This window comes from Puma concolor, chromosome B3, assembly GCF_028749965.1.
Source record: "Puma concolor isolate L17-30 chromosome B3, mPumCon1.1.hap2, whole genome shotgun sequence".
Classification (NCBI taxonomy): Eukaryota; Metazoa; Chordata; class Mammalia; order Carnivora; family Felidae; genus Puma; species Puma concolor.
The window spans coordinates 146,732,913-146,744,525 of record NC_141672.1 but is presented as its reverse complement, the minus strand read 5'-3'; positions in this window follow the sequence as shown (position 1 = coordinate 146,744,525).

The following is an 11,613-nucleotide window of genomic DNA, read 5'->3' as shown; positions in this document are numbered from 1 at the left end:
GAGAGCTGAACACGGAGGTTCACCAAGAGACTTCAGGCCATGGGAAAGAGTTTGGATTTTATTTTGATAAGGGGTAATGTTAGCGCAGTAAGGTAATTTGGTAAGGATTATATTTTATATGGATGAAAAGGACGGATTTGCAATACGAGATAGCATGATGAGATGCACGTTCTTGAAGCATCAGGCTAGTTGCTTGCAAAAACCAGATGGTGGGGAAAAAGCAGTGCGGGCACAGGGGATAGTTGGGTTACTGAAATGACACAGGAAGAAAACAGTGATGGCTTGTCCAGCCAAGGTGACAGACAGAATGGAGAGAATTAACTTGAGGTACGGGACAAGAAGAAGTTCTGCGGAACGGACCCAAACATGCGCAGAAATTGACGACATGAGAAATAATAGTGTTTCAAATCAGTGAAGAAAGAATAAATTGTATAATAAATAATGTTGGGTGAAAATTCAGTCATTACCGTACCTGAAGTCTTACACCAAAATAAGTTCAACTTAATTGAAAATGTCAGTGTGATGCATGGCTTTGCCATCGCTTTGGGGAGGGGGACAAATTTATTACCTGAGTTTTCAGCCCTTGAAAAAAGCATCCAACATCATTGTAATCCCAGGAGATTTGTTTTAAGATAATAATAATAGGGGCGCCCGGGCGGCTCAGTCAGTTGAGCGTCCAACTCTTAGTTTCGGCTTAGGTCATGGTCTCATGGTTCGTGGGTTCAAGCCCTGCATTGGGCTCTGTACTAATGTCATGGAGCCTGCTTGGGGTTCTGTCTCCCTCTCTCTGCCCCTCCCCTGCTCGCTTGCTATCTCTCTCCCTCTCTCTCTCCAAAATAAATAAATGAACATTAAAAATTTTTAATAAAACATAAAATAAAACAATAATAAAATAAAATGAAATGAAATAATAAAATAAAGTAAAATACCATCCAAGAGTCTGAATTTGTTAACTCTCCAAAGAAAAGGGATCAGGCAAGAGAATGACAATTACCACATTACATGTAATTGGTGTATTTCCTTGGGCTCCTGTTGGGTGTTAACAGTTTCTCAGATCTTCCTTGCTTTTGATGACTTTGACGGTTTGGGAGAATGCTAGTCAGCTATTTGGTAGAATACCCCTCGATTTGTTACTCTCACAAGTAGACTGGTTTTCCTCGTTGATGGAGAGCGCAGACGAGAAGTGCCCGTGACTCCGCATCACTCCAAGTCGTGACATCCTGTCAGCAGGACTTCCCACGCTAACCGGGGTCACCTGGCCGAGGTATGGTTGTCAGTTTCCCCCACCGTCAGGTTACTCCTTTTTCCTGTGTCCAGGCTGGACTCTTTGGAAAGAAGTCACCCCAGCCGTCACATTGAAGGAGTGGGGAGTCAGGCTCCACCTCCTGAGGACAGAGTTTCCACATGACTTGTTTGGAATTCTTCTGCGTGGGAGATCTGTCTACTCTCCTCCATTTATTTATTTATTCAATCGTTATTTATATCAGTATGGACTTGTGGATATTTATTTTATACTTGGGCTTATAATCTAAATTCTACTCTCATGCATTTAGTTGTTCAGATCGTTCCAACGTTGGCCATCGGGAGCTCTTCAATGGTTCCCGCCACCCTTGGGCGTTCTCCATCACTTTCTTTTCCGAGGACTTCCTTACTCTCTGTCACTTCACGATGCTCTGGGCTCATCTTCCGTATTTCCTGTGCCAGACCTAAAATCAGTCACTTCTCCAATCCTTGGTTCCTTTAGTTGGAGAACTGACTTCAAAACCAAGATTCAGGCACTAGGTGTTAATTACTTTTTAAAAAAAAAAATCTGACGTGATTCAGTGCTATGAAGGATGTGTTGCAAAAACTGGCATTTTAATCCATTACTGATGAAGGAGCGAAGGATACAAGTTTTCTGGGAAAGTAAATTTTCAATATGTATACAGGCTGAAGACTTTTTACACAAATTTTGATATCGTATTCTCACATTTGATGCTCTATATGAAGCGCAAAGATTTTTTTTTTGCCATATCACATGGAATAGCACAATATTAGAAAAGCCAAACAACATGGAAATGATGAAATAAAAAAACAAGAGTCATTAAAAGGTAAGTTTAAGCCACCTTAGATTATTCACATTTGATGACTGGGGAAATAAATAGGTGTATCCGTGCACGGGCGCCATGGGGGAATGGTTTCTATGTGAATGAGGAACAATAACGTTGTGTGTGTGTGTGTGTGTGTGTGTGTGTGTGTGTGTGTGTGTGTTTGTATTGAAATATATGTTATAATTTGTTTATGAGGAAACATCGTTTAAAATGGAAGGGGGGAAAATTTCTAAAATGTTAACAGGGATGTCCTCTGAATGCCAGAATTATGTAATTTTTACTCTGTTTCTTTATATATTTTCTACTTTCCCAGATTCTCTTAAAAGCTGGGACTTCTAAAAAAATGAAACATAAAGTCCTTTTATCACTTTAAAGAGCTATGCAAAGCGGACATCTACATGATTACTGTCGGCTGTTTGTATTTCGTGGATGACTGATTTGTCTGTTCACCGAGTGATGCCATGATTTTTTGGCAGTTGGCCCCAAAAGGAGGGACCTACCCAGGAGATGAATCTGCTGTCTCCAAATCCTACAGCAAAGTGATAGCAGTGCTTGAACTCAACACAGCAAGGGACTCTGGTGCGAGACCGCACTAAAGGTTAGGTGCCAGAACCCTCTGGATCGATGTGGTCTGTCACTGTTCTCTTGGCCATGCTAATTCCAGAGAAACAGATCACCTTCCTGCGGCACAGGGAGGACTGGGGAAAGGAACAGACGAGCCTCAAAGTATCACAAGGGGCAGAGCATGCTGAAATTACAAAGTCAAGGAAACTTGGCTTTCAGATGTCGGCAAGGCGGGTAATTAATTCACACGGGACTTTGAGTTCTGGATTTGTTTTTCTCCTCTGTGAATCTGGGTTTGTTTTGGTGGAAAAGTAAGTAATAATTTTGTGTCGTCTTCCCCAGCGACAGAGCTAGGTCACGTGACTCGAAGTTTTACCAAAAGCAGCACTTTTATTCTGTAAAGTTGCCAAGGCAACACCAGCTGCTTATGGCATCATGTGACGGAGGGGACACAGACTGATTTTAGAAGCCTAAAATTATCACTCAATCTGCTCACCAAAATTCTGAAACAGCCAAGATGGCCCCAAGCCCAAGGAAAAGCTTCATAAATACTGCTCTGTGAGAATGACGATGGTGATGAATTATGTATTGTTCTCTGAAGTCTGGTACCACAGCCCCGGATCACATACTAAAAACACACTCAAGACCAACATAGGCCAGACATGCAGGATGCACCTGCTAATCTGTTACCAAGTAAAGTTTTCCCAACACCACAATGGATAAAAATAATGTTCAGTTTTTGTTGAACGGACTTTAAAAATTAAACTCTATTTTTATTTCGTTAAGTTATATCGCAAATAGTTCTACTGCAACATGTACTACAGATGAAGAATAAGAAGGATGCTTTTCCACTAGGATGTATAATTACTGCGTAATTAGAGATATATATATATATATACACACACACACAGCGATTGTTTCAATATTTGTATAATAATAAACAACAGTCCAGGGGCCATAGTAAATGTCTGAATTTTAGAGGTTCCCAGAGAGACTTAACCACATGGACGGATTCCAGAGAGCTGTAGCCTAATTCTGAATTGATCATTTGTCAGGCATTTAGATGCAGAGAAACTGGTCTCAGTCTCTCGTCATCCCCTCTTAGAGAGCAGATAAATGAGAACAGAATGTAAAAACCGGACTCACTGAACATGCAATGCTTTATCGTACCATGTTACCCGAGCTTTACTCTTTTTGCTCTCAAAACACTCGCTTTTATTTTTTTTTTAATTTTTTTTCTCTCAATGTATTTATTTATTTTTGGGACAGAGAGAGACAGAGCATGAGCGGGGGAGGGGCAGAGAGAGAGGGAGACACAGAATCGGAAACAGGCTCCAGGCTCCGAGCCATCAGCCCAGAGCCTGACGCGGGGCTCGAACTCACGGAGCGCGAGATCGTGACCTGGCTGAAGTCGGACGCCCAACCGACTGCGCCACCGAGGCGCCCCACAAAACACTCGCTTTTAAATGAAGAAGCTTGCATTGAAATGTACCCTTTTGCTGACCAAAACGGGCGAGATTATCTTTGAGGGCAAATATCCAGAGTATAAGTATTTCTCGTAAACAGAAAGGCTTCTCAGCTCTTTAGATTTAATTTTGCAAAAATGAAGAAGCGAGTGCCCGCTGTGTGCAGGACAGCATTCTGAGCTCTATGGGGATAGCAAGACGAACAAAATATCCTTTCTCCACGGCGATGAAATAAAGGTGCAAATCACTAAACCAAGATAAAAAGAAGTACAACGGAGGGGGCGCCTGGGTGGCTCAGTCGGTTAAGCATCCGACCCTTGAATTCCACTCAGGTCCTGATCTCACAGTTCATGAGTTCGAGCCTTGGGTCGGGCTCTGTGCTGCCAGTTCAGAGGCTGCTTGGGATTCCCTCTTCCTCTCTCTCTGCCCCTCTCCTGCTCATGTGTGCTCTGTCTCAAAATAAATAGGTAAACATTTTTTTTTAAGGTAAAAGTGAAGGCAACAGGGCTATCAGGTTACAGGAAGGACAAAGGTCCCCCTGGCTGGAAGGAACGGGGGGCTTCACGGACAAAGTAATATTGTGAACTGAGCTTGAAGAGTAAGAAAGACTTTAAATCAGGTGGGGACTGGCGTGCCCAGGTGGAGACACAGGGTGGGTGTCGGTTGGAGCTCAGGTGGGAAACAGAGAGGAAAGACATACTCAGGAAGTTGTCTGAAGAGAGTCGAAGGGTGAAACATGGGTCAGACCAGGTCCCGGAAGAAGTTGAATGTCATTGTGAGGTGCTGGGCTTTACCGTGAGACCCAAGTGCGGATGACTTGGGGGCACAGGAGTGCCACGGACTCCAAGAAGATCAATTGGGAGAATGTCCATTGAATGAAGGCTAAACCAGAAGAGTAGGAATCATGTCAGGGGCCCGTAGAAACCTCGCAGGCGGGAGGGAGTGAGAATGGGGCCAGGGTAAGCGGACGAGCAGGCAGGTGGCCCAAAGATGTACATGCTCAGCAGGACCTGCGGCCGGCTGGGTGCGTGCGGGTGGAAAGGGGGTGCACACGGACAACGCCAGTGTGGACCCTACGAAGACAGCTGTCCGCCCTCCACACCAGCTACCGTCTGCTTTGTCCCTTGAACTTCGTCCCCTTCCCTGATTTCCACGGAGGGCTGTGGATGCATGGGTGCTCACGTGTGTGCGTTCCCGTGTCCGTCTGATCAGATTCGGAAGGAGAGGCAGAGGAGCAACAGACCTGACGGCACCAGAGAACTTTCAGAGACCCGAGAAGAGAATCCAGAGCATGGAGCCTAAGAGAACAGGGGACCGAAAGTGAAGACAAAACCGGGGGTCACAACTCTGATCCCTTTAATGCATGGTGGAGTGAAGAATCAGATTCGTTTTGAATTATTTTTCCCTGATGACGTTTCATCCTGGAGGCCGCACTCCAGAACTGAAGCTTTGGGATCGCCAACTTCAAGAGCGTCGCCTGCGTCGTGAGCCTTGCTTCGGTTTGGTTGAGTTCTGAGGAGGGCAAGGAAGGGAGAGGTTTTCAAGGGATTCAGTATTTTTAATGTTAAATGCAAAGGCCCCAGTGGTAGCTTCCAGGAGGCGGGTCTACTCGTCACCGTAAAATTTCTGCCCTGAGATCCATGACTATTGCCAAAATGGATTGTTCACACGGTTAGCTGCGGTCAATACGGTAGGTAAGTACGCGCCTTAGGTACGTAAGATCCTTGATGAAGCTGCAAAAGTAGCTCTGGGAATATCTTAATCTGCTATTAAATGTACATGTGCCTTAAAATCACACCTGCGTCTAAATCCAGACGATGAAAATATATAGAATATTTTATACATAATCTCTCCAAACAAGTAAATTGGATTTGGGGTACCTGATTTAGCCAAATCCTCTGAGTGATAGCTTAAACTCTATGGGTTTGAAGTTTGTTAGGCATGTCTCATTTTAAAGGTAATTCAGTTTCATTTTAGAGAATTTTTTAAAATACGCAAAAGTAGAAAAAAGCTGTCTTTTGCCCAACACCCAAGTAACAACCGTGTTCGTGTTGATATGGTTGCTTTAATGTTTACTTCTCTGCACAGATTTCCTGCTTGTGTTAGATAGCCTGAATTATATTTGATGTGTAAATTCATATCCCTTAATAGAGTATTTCCACGTTATTATAAAATTTCTATAATTATTTTTTTAATTTTTTTTAATGTGTTTTATTTATTTTTGAGACAGAGAGAGACAGAGCATGCGCAGAGGAGGGGCAGAGAGAGAGGGAGACACAGAATCCGGTGGAGGCTCCAGGCTCTGAGCTGTCAGCACAGAGCCCGACGCGGGCCTCGAACCCACGAACTGTGAGATCATGACCTGAGCCGAAGTCGGACGCTCAACTGACTGAGCCACCCAGGCGTCCCGTAAAATTTCTATAATTATTATCTTAACAGCTAAATAACATTCCATCAGATCGGTATACCATGATTATTTAATTATTCCCCTATCATTGAAACTTTAGGTACCTGGTATGTTTTGCTAATAGAGGAGTATCTCATTGCGCGTTTTTCTTCCTGTTTAGGTTTGTTCCCTTGAAATGTGTTCTCGGAGGCAGGATTGCTAATTTAACCGTAATTTGATTTTAATCAAAACATCTTCGCCTGATGTACCAACTCAGCGTCTTCGTATCTCATGCTGGCACACTCCATAGAGAAGAATAAACAGTCGTGGCATGTCACGTGGCAATCTTTACCACAACGTCATTCTCTCTTTTTCTGTTTTTCTCACTGCCAGGCAAGCAGGGACGGGAAGCATAAAGTAAGGCTGGTGTCTGATGAACTGTCCTACTGGAGAGGTGATTAGACACTAGAGGGACATGTGTGAGGGCCACTTACTTGTCCCCCCACCCCCATCCTCTGGCCCTGACTGTGGGTCTCTGGTCCCTCCACTCAGTTCTGACTGACAGTCACCCATCTGAGCACCTGGGTGGCTCAGTCGGTTAAGCATCTGACTCTTGATTTTGACTCAGGTCATGATCTCATGGTTCATGGGTCTGAGCCCCGTGTCGGGCTCTGTGCCGACAGTGCAGAGTCTGCTTGGGATTCTGCGTCTCCCTTTCTCTCTGCCCTCCCCCCCTCCCCACAAAAATAAATAAACAAACTTAAAAAATAATAATTCCTGGGGCGCCTGTGTGGCTCAGTCGGTTAAGCATCCGACTTCAGCTCAGGTCACGATCTCACGGTCCACGAGTTCGAGCCCCGCGTCGGGCTCTGGGCTGATGGCTCGGAGCCTGGAGCCTGCTTCCGATTCTGTGTCTCCCTCTCTCTCTGCCCCTCCCCTGTTCATGCTCTGTCTCTCTCTGTCTCAAAAATAAATAAACGCTAAAAAAAATTAAAAAAAAATAATAGTAATTCCTAACACCCATCTGAAACTCGGTGTCAGCCTCCCCTGTCCGGCGACAGGGGCCCCGTACCTCAGAGCCCCTGAATCGTGGGGAAAACCCATAGCGCCTGGACTCTGATTTAATGAACTCAGACCTCGATCACACGACATCAATATGGGCCCTTCCCCCCAAAATGCTTTCTAAGGTCCCCTGAAACAAAGTCGGTTTTCTTGGTGGAAGATTTTCCCGGAGTCCCGATAATGCTCTCTTACCCTGTGAATTTCCGGACGGGAGACAAAGTACACAGCATTTCCCACACTTAGTGGACTACAAAAGCCCTTTTCCAAGGACTTCTTCAACATCTACTGATGGGTAGGGAGAACGTCAGGGAACGACACTATGACATGGCACCTCGCGTTGCTGCTTCCTCCTTCGTCTACCCGACGTCTTCGGGCCAATCATCCCTCTGAAAAGGGGCGGTCACCCTCCAGCAAAGCACGGTGGCAACGCTTCTGAAAATAACTGAGTAGGTAGTCACTGCTCCCTGTGTTTTATACCCCTTGTGTAAATACAAATCAACCGACCTCGTGTTTTCAAGCTACTTTTCCAACGGTGCCTTTGTTCAGTAATTTGTTCTCTAGAATACGTATATGTGCTCAGGAAGATTATACAGCGTGCCCCATGAACAGCGTTATCTCTTCATTGAAGCTGGCTGACCCCTCCTCCAGACCATCAACCACTCATTATAGGTGGGTAAGTAAAGAAAAGAAACCAAATGTTACACATCACTGGCAGCAAAAATCCAGAATAATCTGGGGTTAAGCTAACATGCAGGCTTCGGGGATCGGAGTGAAAATGAGAACTTGAGAATGCAAAGCAGTTTTAACACTTTGTTTAGTAAGTTAATATTCAAAAGCTGAGTCGTGCACCCTCTTTAGCAGGCAGTAAACATAGTTCTTCTCTAGGAAACCAGGTCATAATTGGCCAACATGGATGGAATAAAAGTGTTTGCTGAGCGTCTCTCTTAGATTTTCTGCTTAACTGAAGAACATATTATTGTCAAATATTTCTGAGACACTACAAACACCATCTTGGTTAAGATGGAAAGTTTCCCAGTTAGACATCACGGAAATGAACTTTTGACTCAGATCATCCCCAGTGATGGCCGATGGGTTTAGGGCAAAACTCTATTTGCAGAAAGAGCCATAATGTGAGCCTGAATTACGTACAGCAGTCACCACTCCAATTGGCCTATTTTCGCTAGAAACTCCGCATGAAAGGTGAGGCTGAGGACTAGGAGTTAGAACGTGCATCTATGCCCACAGCATCCACACAATGAGGCAGCTGTAGAGAACGGCCTCAGAAACCAACTTTCCAGGGTTTGGATGGAGCCAAGATGTGTGTGCACGCCCCGTACCAAGTGAGTCCAGCCTTTTCCCAAGATCGGAAGCCTGCGTGTACAAAACCCATTGGCTTCCAGGAACTCATAGATAGAAAGCGTAAGCATTCAGTGAAATAAAACAAACAATAGCTTGAAAAGTAGTGTGGCCAACACTCAAGACTATAGGTCATAATGTATTCTAGTGAGTCAACTCGGAGCTCCAGCTTTGGGACTCTGGAGAAAGAGACAGATTTCTACGTCCTAGGAGGTCACTACAGAAAAGAGCCCAAGAGGGCTTGGATCCAAAAAGGACCGCCCAGGGATCTAGGCCCTCCTAGGAGCCAGTCTGCTTCTCTCTCTTTTCAGAGCCATCCTAACCACAAACCCTCTGACTGACTACCTCCCCCTGCCGCTGCTTCCTTAACATCAGCTACATCCTCAGCACAACCACAGTTGGCTTTTGACCACCGTGGATTCCAGCCAGGGGGTTCCCGAAGGTATCAGGGATTGTCGGAGACAACCTTTTCCACTCTGATCCTAAACTGCTGGTTTTACTCCTTTCACTGAGCTTTCCAGGCTCAGAACCCGAGTCGATTCCCATGTCCCTCCTCCCCAAACCTAATTACGCGTCAAACACTGAAACTCTCTGTATTGTCCTCCATACATACTCCCAACACCCATGACTCATTGTCTTGCCAAGCTTTCTTGAACATGCCTCTGGTCACCCTAAACCCTGAGATTCATGAGGGTCAGGTCCCATCTAATTCGTATTTCTAACTCTGTCGCCTGCTATCGTGCCTGGCTCACAGTTGGTGCTTGGGCATATTCGGTTGAAGCCAATTGCTTTGTTCCATGTGTTTCTTGCCTTGCTTTATATTCTTGCCAGCCCTATCATCTTTCAACTAAGCACTCAATAATATAATGATTAAATTTTGGATAGGAAATGCTATGAGGAAAATAACGTGTAATAAGAGGACTGAGACAAGCAGTTATATTACAGATAAAACAGCCAAAGATGTCTATGAGCAGAGGCACAAATGATGAGGCGAGAACTATGTGACCACCTGGGAAGTGGGGGGAACCTTCCAGAAGGAAGCAAAAGTGAAGGTGACGGCCCTGAGTTAGGAATGATTGCATCCAGCAGGAGGAAGAACGAGAGGGCCAACGTGGCTAAGGCACCACTAACTGGGAGAAAAGGAGCCAGAGATGAGGTTGAAGACGTAGCGGGGACTAGATCGCGTCCTAGGTATGTCAAGAAATATGGATCCTATTCAAGTGCAATGGGAAACGATAGCGTGGATTTAACTAAGGGATTTAAGTTGTCCGGGTTACATATTTTAAAAAATCATGCTGGATGCTATTCGCAGAGTGGGTTGAAGGGGACAAGAATAGACAAAAGAGACCCGTGAAAACACCTGCGCAGAAATGTAGGAGAGGGGTGGTTGTGGTCTGTTCTTGGGCAGAAGAAGTAGAGAGAATACAAGTCACGGTTGGATAAACTACATATTTCAAAGGCAGAACCAAAAGAATGTGCCAGTAGACTGGATGTGGCCGATGAGGGAAGTTGAGCCAGGGAGGTACCGGGCCCTGGGTCTTGAGTGAGTGACGAGCTGGGGCAGGAGCGGCTTTGCCAAGTGGAGACGGTGAAAAGTGGATGGAGAGAGAGTCTGCTTAGGTTAAAGGGAAAATATCACATGAAGCAGTTGGCATCATCTGGAGTTTAGACACGAGGACCAGGCAAGGGACATCAATTTGGGAGTCAGTCGTGTATAGAGTGTATCACCACCCGTAGGGACGGGTAAGTTCAAAGAACCATATGTTTGTCATGAGCTCCCCTTTGGCCAGGAGCCACACAAGTACATAATGCTCTGATGAGATTGTCTTGACACCTTGGAACATTTGACTTTTACATCTGCCTCGTGATCCTTAAAAGGAATTGTTAAACTTTAAGGACCATCTGGAGAAAACAGGGTAGGAGTGAAGGGTGCAAGAACCTCAGGAATTCACGTGGCCCCCAAAGAGGCAACATCCTAACACACCGTCCACAGCAGGAAATGGTAACCAGAGTTGGGGAACCTCTCCAACAGGTGTGGCTCCAAGTTGTCTGGGCAGCAGCAACGATAGTAATGACCAAGGGCCAGAGATACGGAGCCAGGGGTGAGCCAAGAACATTCCCCAGAGCCTCTGCCTCTTCCACTCTCTTAGTCTAGGGATATCTGGTCTCCAGACACCTCCTCCATTCAGACCCTTGGCGATGTTCATCGGCAGAATTGTTTTCTCCAACCACAGCCAGGCCTGGGAGGTCCTAGCACAGAACTCCAGCAAAGTTTCTGGCAACCTCAGCTCCCGGCTTGACCATGAACTTCACGTCAGCGGTGGAACGTTGCCTTGGGCCCAAAGGGCACCCTTCTTCAGCTCCAGACCCCTTCAGTGACCTCTATGTCTATACCTACCCCTCTCCATCATGAGACTTTGGCCCCAGGTTGGGGCCAACTGTCTGGATGAGAACTATCACGGGCACAGGGAAACCATTCTGAACTTATAGAAGAGTCTACCCACTGAAATGGCCTGCTGATCCCTGAGGGTAACCATGAAAAACCTAGGAAAACAGTTCATGTTTGTGCAACTCATTCAGGCTGCTGCCCCACGTTGTAAGTTATTCATTTTTCTTGCTGTAGACCAGTGGTTCTCCATCTTTAACGTGTATCCGAGTCATCAGAAAGGCTTGTTAAAACAAGCACTCA